At 30.3% G+C, this 12,662-nt stretch overlaps 1 long non-coding RNA gene across 1 annotated transcript; it reads left to right on the top strand.

The window, feature by feature from the left end:
- Positions 1 to 5,133: 5,133 nt before the first annotated feature.
- Positions 5,134 to 10,170, top strand: LOC108171314 (uncharacterized). The gene is made up of 4 exons (XR_011579862.1): positions 5,134 to 5,270; positions 8,524 to 8,597; positions 8,959 to 9,005; positions 10,032 to 10,170. It is a non-coding gene; the product is annotated as an uncharacterized lncRNA (long non-coding RNA).
- Positions 10,171 to 12,662: the final 2,492 nt, after the last annotated feature.

The raw sequence follows: 12,662 nt of genomic DNA, 5'->3' as shown, positions 1-12,662 counted from the left end.
GATGCTGCTATAGATTTTACTAGCAAAGATGCCCGCGCGTTGCTGCGGGACTTGAATGCACCAACCTTAACCACATGAATTAAGACATTCTATCTATACTAAACGTTGGTGGAAAAACACTGTTCATTAACAGTGCCGTTCCTGTTTTGTCCCTCATCTAACGCACGGTTTTCAGCCTTTTAAAAGATGCTACAGGAATTGTCGATTTTGCCCCTCTGTGCAATGAGCCTACATACGGAAAGGTGCTCGAACCTTCTCTCATTTTCTTCCGTTGCTTTTTCCTTTCGCCTGCTCTCTGTTTTTCTGCTTTTCTCCCTATTCGATCTTCGTGTTTCCTTGCTTCTCTGTTTGTGTTCATCGTCTGCCGTTTGAAAAGGTGGTTTTTCTGGCTGATTGCGGTGTTTCAGGTGGTTTGTCTATTTAATTCTTTTTCTCTTTTCTTTGATTAGGAAGAAAAATTGTAGATCGATTGGTGTAAAATTAAAATCTTTGCGTTTTTTTATCAGTTTTTTCCTAATTTTTTCGTGTTTTTAGCATCGTTGTTTAATCCGATTGCATTTTTTCTTTCAAGATATACTGCTCTATCAATTTTAGGGTTTCTCTGTGCAATCTTGGAAGCCCTTTTCGATTAAGGTGTGTGGGTTTTTTATTTGGAATGTTTTATGCATTTTTTCTGATATTTGTGTTTAGTTGTTCCATCTAATTGCATTTTTCATCTTGGGAAATTTTGGTCTTTTAGGTTAGGGTTTTCCTGTACATTGATTGTCTGTGCATCGATCCTTCCCTAAAACTTAAAAAAAAAACAGAGGGATAGTCATCCTTAAGTTTTTGGGTTTTGCTCTGCATGTTTCGGTTTTTTGATGTGGGTGAGGATTTTTTTATTTTCTTTATTTTTTTTTTTTTTGTGTTTTAGTTAAATGGCTAAACATTTCTCAGAAACACATGTGGATGATCAGAAAGAGAGAGAGACAATTAAAAAACGTAGTCTATGTGAGTTCATTGTTGCTACATTGTTGAATATATTAAGAATGATGTGATAAACCGGAGAGGGAATCATCAGCTCATGGATGTGTTAACACATCCAATGTGTTGTGATCTTTTTGCTACTTAAACTTGGTCTGGTACTTTACTTACGATGCTATTGGTATACTCCAACGATAATGGCTAGCTAGGATAGCCTTTCTTTATGTCTTAATTATTGATAGTGCTGTCATCATGGCAGATCGATTGGTGTAAAATTAAATCTTTGCGTTCTTTATTAGTTCTTTCCTAAATTTTTTCATGTTTTTAGCATCGTTGTTTAATCTGATTGCCTTTTTTGTTTCAGGAAATACTGATCTATCAATTTTAGGGTTTCTCTGTGCAATCTTGGAAACCCTTTTCGATTAAGGTGTGTGGGTTTTTTATGTGGGTTTTTATTTCAACTTCAGGTGTTTCCTAGCTTAGAATATTTCTTAAGAACGAGAATGTAGTTTTGATCTTCACTGCTTTGCATTGCAGCTCTTTTTGATAACATTTATAATGCTATATAAACTTGCTAGATTAATATTGCAATTTAATACTGTTGTTTATTCTGTGTGGCAAGTTATTTTAGTAACATATATTTCATTTTAGTAACATTTACACTGTTGTCTGTCGTAGTTAGACTTGCCGTTTGTTTGTTTTTTATTTTGTAAATCCTGTGTCTTTTGTGGTTAAATTAGATTATCCCAACCTGCATAAAATTGAGAGTCATGTTGATAAAATCTTTGTCTTTATTATGCTGTTATTAAAAGTAGCCTTGAAATATTTTAAATTCGTTTTATATTTATTTGAGAATTAATTATTTCTTTGTTTGCAATCATTTGCAGATTAATTTTGGTTTGAAAAAAAAAAAAATCTTTGCTGCATCTCAGTTCCTATTGTAATTTTAACTGCCAAGTTAGCTTTCAGCTGTCAAGTTTACAGACAATTGATTGTGTTTGTAAGTACTTTTCACTTTGTTAATATTGTCTTCAACATTATATTTCTTCCTTTTCTTTGACAATTGTCTAATTGCAGTGAATATTGTGGCTCTAAATTGTATATCGAATCATTCTTTTCAGATATTTCTTTGCTTAAGTTATAATGTTGAGCTACTTTTATATTATAATTTTATAACTAGATAGTGCATTATTATAAAAATAGAATGTTTTGTTTTTTTATCAATGTTATGTATGCAGTATAGTCCTTTTGTTTTTTTTTTCCTTACTCTGTATATTACCTTTTTATCTGAGAAGTTACTTTTAATTTTAGCTTATACATTTTAAACCCATCGGTTCTACATTGTGTTAATCATGATTCTTGAGACCATAGATAGTTTTTATTTTCATAGTTAACTGTGTTATCGTTTTTAGTAAAACTGTGAATATCATAGATAAATTATGTATAAAATGCTTTTTTGTAGTCATATACTGTGTTATTAAAAAAGTTCAATGTTTGCAAAAACTATCAATAGCACGAAATGATATTACAATTTTCTATTGTGATAACAATTTTTCTTTTAGTTAACATATACATTTCTTTGAACAGGTGTATATCTTAATTCTGTGTCACCCATTGTGTAAAAAAGTTTTAGTGCTCCTATTTTCTCACGTTTTATTTGATAATCTAGCCATCAATTTATATAATTTATGTGTTAATAAAAATCAATTGGTTTTTTTTTTATTTTTTGTAATTTGTCTTTCATTGAGAATAAACATTGTTAATACTGTTGATCTTTGCAGTTTCCACTCAGCGTGGATAAGACAAGTAAAAAGTGACACTCCCATTGAAAACTTATATGCAAAATAAATTTTGATCTGTGGTTGCATGGTGCATTGCTGCATAGTTTCACAACTGAACTATAAGAAGTAAGAATGTAGTTATCTTATTACTTTGTTAATTTTTAAATTTTTTTAAGTTCTATTTATTATTTGTTTTATATTTTCTTTCTTGCCATTTGTTGCTGAACTAAATTCTATTGTAATAATTGTTTGTTGTTTGCCTTTTTGAACAGATTGACTATCGTGTTTTCTAAAATTTCAACTGTTTAAGGTGAGCAATTTTCAATTTTAAATTTTGAATTATTTAGTTTTAATTTAAATACTTTTTTTAATCTTCTTTTTTTTTTTTACTTTTTTTTTCCAGTCTAGCATTTTAAAGTTTGGGTGGTTTATTCTTTTTAATCATTATAGTATATCTGGTATACATTTGTTTAATCTTCGCATTATATGTTTGTTGATACTTCTTTTTCTCATTTTTTGGCTTTTTTCCAGCGTGGTTTCCTCTAATTTGTTTTCAAATTCGTATTCCAATTTGATTCTATCATGTCAAAAAGACTTGCAAATGCTTTAACAATTAATGATACAGAACACGAAAAAGAGTTTGTTGATAATCAATCCAATGTTTTATCTGAATATGATAGACAATTTAAAAGAGTGTGCAGAATAAGTTGTATACAAAACTGTGTCAACGTTTTCTCATCTAAGAGTAGTCCAATTATTCAGCAAAACTCAGCCATTGACTACCAAGGTGGTGCTAGCACATCTTCTGTTCAACAAGATGTTGAAAACGTAAATTCTTCCAATATCGATGAATCACATTGCATGACTTTTGTTGAAAAAAATGCTTTCTTAAGAGATAAAAAGGGAAAAAGGGTTGTCAATGTATTAGACCAATCTATAAAAAACACTCAACAAACCCTTGATGATCAGAATGGTAATCTTATGAACAAGGGTCAAGCATTTTTTCAAAAAAATAGAAAAGGTCAGTTCTTAATTTATGCATCTATTAATTTGATTTATCAAGAATTTCAATTTTCTAATTGCCTAAATAATATTATGCTCATTTTGTTTTTGTTTTCTCTATTTTTTGTGTATCTTTTTTTGTAGGAGTTGTTAAAGAATATGCGGACTTGGGAGATAAAAGTTATAAGTGTGTTCATTGTGGTGCTTATTTTTGGCTAAAAGAGTCTCTTAAACCAAAGTGTAAAAAGGATCTACCTGTTTTCACTCTTTGTTGCCAACAAGGAAAAATTAAGTTTCCAAATCCAAAACCAGCACCACCATTTTTAGATTACTTACTTGATCCAACTAAAGGGCAAAAAAATTTATCATTTCGAGAAAATATTAGAACTTATAACTCAATGTTTGCATTCACTTCAATGGGAGCCAAAGTTGATAACTCAATTAACAATGGATCAAGCCCTTATATTTTCAAAATCAGTGGTCAAGTTTGTCATTTAATGGGATCTCTTTTGCCTATGGATAATGAGTCTCCAAAATTTGTGCAACTGTATGTCTATGATACATATAATGAGGTGGAAAATCGTCTTAAAGTTTTTAGTTCCAATGGCAATCAAAGGCTAGATCCAACGATTGTAGAAGGGTTAATCAAAATGTTTGATGCATCAAATGAATTGGTTAAACTTTTTCGAATGGCGAGAGATAAATTTGAAAACAATGGTCTTTCTTCATTAAAAATGACTTTGCTAGGGAGGCAATTAAATGATGGCAAACAATATGAGCAACCTACAACTGATGAAATAGGTGGTTTAATAGTTGGAGATATAGGATTGTATGATTCTAATCGAGATATTATTATAGAGTCTAAAAGTCGCGAATTAAAACGTGTAACAAAGTTGAATCCTAAATTTATGTCTCTGCAATACCCAATTCTTTTTCCATATGGTGAAGATGGTTATAGACCAGATTTAAAATGGAATGAAAATTATAGAGGTAAAAAAACTAAAAGACAAAGAATACCAATGAGAGCTTTCATTGCTTATCAAATTCAAGAGCGAGAACCACCGTTAAGTACATTGTTAAGAGGAGGAAGACTTTTTCAACAATATTTGGTTGATTCTTTTGCAACACTTGAAGAAGATAGATTAGATTATATTAGACAAAATCAAAAAAATTTGAGAAGTGAAGTTTATAAAGGGATATATGATGCATTCTCAAAAGGTGATACTGATGCAAATAATTTGGGACAAAAAATTGTATTACCTGCTTCATATACTGGAAGTCCTAGATATGTGATAAATAATTATCAAGATGCTATGGCTATTTGTAGAGAATACGGACATCCTGATTTGTTTATAACATTTACATGTAATGTTAAATGGCCAGAAATCACAAGAGAGTTTGATAATAAGCCAAGATTCAAACCTGAAGATAGGCCTGATATAATTTCTAGAATCTTCAAAATGAAGCTTGATCATATGATTGATTTCATCAAGTCCGGGAAGCCTTTTGGAGAAATTCAAGCAAGTAAGTTACTAAAACTTATTCTAGCACTTATTTCAAGCTTTTCAGTTTTCTTATTTATTATAAAATTTACTTTTATTCTTTTCTTTGTTTTCATTTTTTTCCCATGAACAGATGTTTGCACAGTTGAGTTTCAAAAAAGAGGTTTACCTCATTCTCATATGTTAATATGGCTGAAACCAAATGTGAAATGTTTTTCCGCATCAGATATAGACTCAATTATTTCAGCTGAATTACCTGATAAAAATTTGCATCCACAACTTTATGAAATCGTTAATCAATTTATGATTCATGGTCCATGTGGTTGTATTAATCCAAAATCACCTTGCATGCAAGAAAATAAATGTTCTAAAAACTTTCCTAAGCCATATAAAAGCGAAACAATTTTTGACACAAATGGTTTTGCTGTTTATAAACGTCGTGAAGATGAAGAAAAATTTGTGATTAAAAACGGTATAAAAGTTGATAATAGTTTTGTTGTTCCTTACAATGCAGAGTTATTACTAAAATATAATGCACATATAAATGTTGAATCATGTTGTCAATCAATGCTTATAAAATATTTATTCAAATATGTAAATAAAGGTTCAGATAGAGCACGATTAGTTCTTCAACAAAATTTGAATGATGAGATTTTAGCATACCTCAATTGTAGATATATATCACCTTATGAGGCTGTTTGGAGACTATTTCAATATTTCATACATCATAGAGAGCCTTCTGTAGAGCGATTACCAGTTCATTTACCATTAGAACAAAATATTGTTTTTACTGCTGATCAATCATTACAGTCAATTATTAATCAAAAAGCTTTTGAAAACACAATGTTAACGAGTTGGTTCGAATTGAACAAAATTTTTCCTGACGCGCGTGCACTAACTTATGCACAAATTCCCACAAAATTTTTGTATGATCTAAAGAAAAAAACTTGGAAGCCAAGAAAATATAGAGCATCAATTGGTAGAATAGCATATGTACATCCTGCATCTGGCGAATTATATTATTTACGAATGCTTTTGAATTTAAAAAAAGGCGCCATTAGTTTTGAGGATTTAAAAACAGTTAATGGTGTTGTACATTCTTCCTACCATTCTGCATGCAAATCATTAGGACTATTATGCGATGATAAAGAATGGATTGAGGCTTTATCAAGTGCTGCACATATTGCATCGTCTACTCAATTGAGACAATTGTTTGTCACAATAATTTTATTTTGTGATGTAGCAAATCCTCAAAATCTTTTTTATAGTCATTGGCAAAACATGTATGATGATATTTTATACAAATTGCGAAAAATTTTTGCAATTCCAAATATGATTGTGCCAGAACATGAATTAAAAAATTCAGTGCTATTTGAATTAGAATTACTTCTTAATAATGCATCTACCTCTTTGAAAAAATATCATCTTCCCATGCCTGATGCACAAAAAATGTTAGAAATTCAAAATAGGCTTTTGAGAGAAGAATTAAATTATGATTGTGAAGAACTTTATAAAAAACATGCACTTTTGAAATCACAACTTAACCAAGGTCAAAAACATGTTTATGATTGTGTTATAAATGCTGTAAATGCAAAAAAAGGAGGTCTATTCTTTGTTTATGGTCATGGAGGCACTGGAAAAACTTTTTTATGGGATACAATTACAAGTAAGCTTAGATCAGAAGGTAAAATTGTTCTAGCTGTTGCATCATCAGGAATAGCATCATTATTATTACCAGGTGGTAGAACAGCCCATTCTAGATTTAAAATCCCTTTGATTATTACTGATTCTTCAATTTGTTCAATAAAGAAAAAAACTCATCTTGCAGGATTAATTGAAAAAACAGATTTAATTATATGGGATGAAGCACCTATGAATCATAAATATTGTTTTGAAGCATTGGATAAATCGCTTTCGGATATTTTATCAAATTCACAAGCTTTCGATAAAAATCTCCCATTTGGTGGAAAAACTCTTTTATTGGGTGGTGATTTTCGACAAATATTACCTGTTATTCCTGAAGGAACTAAAGAGGATATAATAAATGCTTCATTGAATAGTTCTTATTTATGGCCATATTTTAAAATTTTTCATTTGAAAGAAAATATGAGATTGTCAAAAAATGGATTGAGTAGTGAAGAAAAAAATAAAATTAGTTCGTTTGCAAATTGGATTCTACAAATTGGTGATGGACAAATTAATGATACAAACAATGTGAATAATTCAAATGATAGGGATACATCTTTGATTCAAATACCACAAGATTTGATAATTGATTGTTCTACAAATGCTGTCCATTCAATTTTTTCTGCAACATACCCGAGTTTTGAAACTTTTTTTTACAATTTTGCTTATTTAAGGGAAAGAGCTATTATAACACCTCGAAATACAACTGTTACAGATGTGAATAATTATATAGTTAATTTATTACCTGGACAACAACAAACATTTTTGAGTTATGATTCTTTATGTTCTTCAAATGCAAATGTTGAAAATCTTGAAATAATGTACCCGACTGAATTTTTAAACAAGCTTGAATTCAATGGTTTACCTGCACATAATTTGGTATTAAAAATAGGAATGCCTATTATGCTACTACGAAAATTAAATCAGTCTTCAGGTTTGTGTAATGGAACTAGATTAGTTGTTACTCAATTATTTGATAGAATTATTGAAGCTAAAATTCTTGCTGGCACTAATATTGGTCATAAAGTTTTCATACCAAGAATCACTCTTACAGCTACAGAAAATAAGTGGCCTTTCATCTTCAAAAGACGTCAATTCCCAATTAGAGCATGTTATGCAATGACAATCAATAAAAGTCAAGGACAATCTCTTAAACAAGTTGGTTTATATCTTCCAGAACCTGTTTTTACACATGGTCAATTATATGTAGCATTATCAAGAGTGACATCAAGAGAAGGTTTAAAAATTTTAATAGAAAATGTAGAAAGTAGTGTTAAAAACTGTACTTTGAATATTGTTTTTAAAGATGTGTTACAAAATTTACAAGAAAATTAACCTAGCTCAGAAACTCTAAATCTCTCACTTTCTCATCTCTCAAATCACTTCTCTCTCTTCCATCTTTCCCAATGTCTCTGTCTCTCGGCTCTCTTGCTCAATCTATGTCGACTGAAATTTCAAGGTGATTTTCCAACCCTAAATTGATATATTTCATACCTTCATTTGATCTTAATTTATCTAGAATTGATCTGCATATGTGTAGTATAGATATTTTTTTTTAACTAATGTTATAGAATGCATGTCCTATTCAGAAATACTGAGATGGAATAGGTTGCAGAAAATTGCGAGGTAAAAATTCCATTATGAGTTCTCCGCCCGATTTGAGGTGAGTAATACAAACTTTTATGTTAAATTGATTTGTTTTGGTTTTTCGGGATGCTTAATTTCATTTGCAAACAAGGTTGACCATCCAAAAGTTTCAGTTTTGCACCCATTATTCAATACTAGCTCAATAATCATAATGTTTGCTCTAACTTTTTTTATCAAAATACATTAGGCTTACACATCTTCTTACAACTAGCTTAGCTCCTTAGCGAAGAGTGGGATGACCTTAAATCAATTACTTATGAACGAATTACGGGAAGCATTAAGCTTGACTAAGTTTACCTGGTCGATGTTATTTAAAATGCATCTAATTGAATATTTATAACCAAAAGAATTAATTTTCTAATTGCCCAATTTTACAGGTTTTGCATCATTGGAACATCAGGCCTATGTCATTGCTTAACCTAAGGTAGTTGAAATGTACATACAGTATCTTAGCTTTTAGATTTTTTTCTTCTTTGGTTGCTTAGAAATTATGTGTCATGGATTTTAATAGTATAGCAAAAATTTGCATCTCTTTGAAAGCTACGAATTTAGCTTTTGGGTTCCTTGAACTCAGAATTTATATATGTAACATTTCAAGACTTATGTTCGTATGAAATTGTAATTCCTCATCCGTCATTACATTTTTTGACAAGGATTTTAGTTCATAAAACAATAAACTACATAAATTTGTAAAAGTCTACTTTTTTAGATGGTAAAATCTTGGATTGCCAATTGACGATATAGTTGCAATTTGAATTTAGTCTACTTTCCGTCTACATGTGGTATGTATGTGTGCACTAAAATCTCCAAAATATAAAATTCCAGTTTCATTCTCTCCCTTAAGAACATTATTACTAAAGACATTAAAGAATATTTTCAGTTCAGAGTATGAGTGCTATATGTGTTTCTTTCATTGCTAAAAATTATGAGACATAATTCTGCAAAACTTAATTGATGACCGTATGAAAGCTATGAAACAACTCTCTGTACAATTCTTTAAATCTGGTTCAGTTTTGTCTTAGGTATGCATACAATCATTATTTGTGAGATAATTAGTTGCATGGTTAGCTTTTAGTTGTTTGTTGATAATTACATATGGTTCTTAATGAATTATATATGATTTCTAAGGTTTGAGATCAATATCAATATCCACGACTGCCACAATCGCCAATTGTACCATATGGGCATAAATTTTAGCAAAATTACCATTCATTCAACTACTACTTTTTGACTTTCTTAATTTTTTTTCCTTCACTGTGTTTTACCATAAAATAGATAACCATGCATGATAATGAATTACAAATTGTTTTTTATTTCTTATATTCAAATTTGGTTTTTATACTTTCTTCCTACTTATGACACCATTTTTCCATCCATGTTAACTAATTATTATATATTATCTATTAACTGCCACAAAAAGTTTTTTTAACACTTTATTTTACAATTTTAGGAAGGAAAAAAAAATTGCTAATTCAGCAAGGAGCTTACAGTGCTGACAAATACATTTTCAAACAATGAAGAGGCAAACATTCAAAGGTATGTAAAATTAATTAAGGGCAAATACATTTTCAAAGATTGAAGAGGCAAACATTCAAAGGTACGTAAAATTAATTAATACTTCATTAATTTTGTTTTATTAACGTTTTACGTTTAACTACAATTTTTACTAAGCTTTCTCTTCAGGGGAATTAGCTATTACTAATATATATATATAAACTATCTTTTTTTCACATGATCTAAATACATGACAAATTACCTGCTTGCATATTGAAAGGTTAAATTGAATATCCAAAAGTATAAAAGTAGACATTTGCACTAGAGATATACCATGTCCACATATTTTAATGTAATATGTTCCTTCACAGATTTACAAATATATGGACAAGATTTATCTTTAGTGGAAGGATGTTTGTTTATACTTCTGAATGTTAGCCTTAAACCTTTCACTAGACAAACAAATAATTAGCCATGTATTGACAAAAAGTTAGAAGAAGAAAGTATCTATATAAATTGGTAATAGTTAATTCCTCTGAAGAGAAAAGACGGAAATGATGATTCTTACTCCATATAATTAAACCCAAGTTTACCAATTTGCATAAATCTGATCCGTCATTTAACTTTGTTTTAAAAATTATAATATTGCCAAATAAACTGCTATTTAATCATAGCATGATTTTCAATACTTTTCTAACTCTTATATAGCACTATCACTAAATATATTTTATTCCATAAGACACCAATTTCCATTTTTGTTGTAATAAATTGCAACAAACTTATCTTTTCTGAAACGTTATTCAAATTCTCATCCTTGGTATGTATTCAATTTCACTTACTCTTTATTTCTCAATACATTTATTTGTATAAATTAATATAACATTAACCACAACGAAACAACTTACAAATTATGCTCAATCTATTTTTAATAATTTTTTGTTATTGTTATTACCTACAAACTTTCTTATCCCGCAGCAACGCGCGGGCACCACTTCCTAGTTTAACCTAAAAAAAAAATATTCAACATAATCAAGAATGAACAAAATGGACAGATGAGTAAAAGGTGTCGGTAAGATAAGCAGTTCGACTTTTATATACATTCAATCAAGCTGATTACAAAAGGTATAGTTGCAAAAAAATGCTCTGTTTCCTTGAGAAACAGAAGTAACATGCATTTAACACTTATATTGCCCTTCAAGTTAAGACGGCAAAATATATGTCCTACAGGCCAGACACGTGTTTTAACAGCTAAACAAAAAAGCAAAAAAAGTGTGTTGTTCTTGTTTCAACAGCTAATCTTTCAAGCACTAATGTTCAGCAAAAAAGATGCAGGATGCCTGTTTCCATAAGTTACAGAAGAAACAGAAGGAAGATGAGGGGTTCAAACCTGTAAAAACTCACCTCTCGACAACATGACGACACACATAAAAATACATACACTAAATTATTTTTTGTATCTATACACTGATAATTTGACATTCAATACGGAAAACAAATCTATAATTCAGGCTTTAAAATACATTGTAAACTCAATTAATACAAACAAAGAAAAAGCATCAAACTAAACAATTTCATCAACCCCAGACGTGAACAGTCACACCCTAAAATGAACCAATGCAGATAAACACATTTCACCAGACTAAATCCAACAAAATCACAAATCAAAACAGGCATCTCTAGAGAATTCAAATAACCAAGAGATAGGTGACATGATAAGATAAGAGTTTGGATTTCATTTACATTCAATTAAGCTGACATCAAGAGCTAGTGTACAATCAAAAGGATGAACTCCAAGCAACAGATTGTTAGCTGGGTAGAAAAAAAAACGAAACATGCACAAATTAAATTCAAATTTTCCACACCTAAATTGTAATTAAAAAAAATACACATCTTAATCACAGAAGGACTTTCAAATGCCACAATGTTTAACAACTATTGTTCTATCAATTCCTAATCTTATAAATCATTTTGTGACGGTTGGGAAAGTTTACTAAATAACAGAGAAAAAAGAGTAAACATAATCAATCTTTGGGTTTGAAATAGAATCAGAGTTGAGCTTATGTACCAATATGAAAGTTTTGAGGAACAATGGAAAGATAGCTGAGGTCCTGGTGGTAGCGGTGGCTGAAACTTGGAAGGGATCTGGTTTAATCTTATTTGCAGTGAAGCGGTGAGCGACATAAAAGGTGGAGGAAACTGGCGATCCCACTCATCAAAATGAGAAATTTCATAAATGCATTGTGCTGCAGAGAAAATAAAGAAGAGATTGCACAATAAATACATGAAAACCAGTAAAATCATAAATTAAGAAAACCAAACGATCAAGGATAAAATTTAGAAACCCTACCACACAAAATCGCAAGAACATAAAAATTACCAATAAAAGTTAGCAAAATACACACACGGTGCGACAATAAACGTCTTAACGCCAATGATGGCCTCAAACCCAAATAAAATCCCAAATCAGTTAAAAAAATAGTGAAAATGAACTGAACCCATTCCTCTATCATATTCTTTTCCTCTGTTTCCCTATCCCTAATCCCAAATCTCTTTTCCATGCTTTCTCCACCCTTTTTCCCTCACCCTC

Source organism: Malus domestica, chromosome 04 (genome assembly GCF_042453785.1).
Source record: "Malus domestica chromosome 04, GDT2T_hap1".
In the NCBI taxonomy this organism is placed as follows: Eukaryota; Viridiplantae; Streptophyta; class Magnoliopsida; order Rosales; family Rosaceae; genus Malus; species Malus domestica.
Note: the sequence above shows the minus strand (reverse complement) of the source record. Positions and strands in the feature narration are given on the sequence as shown.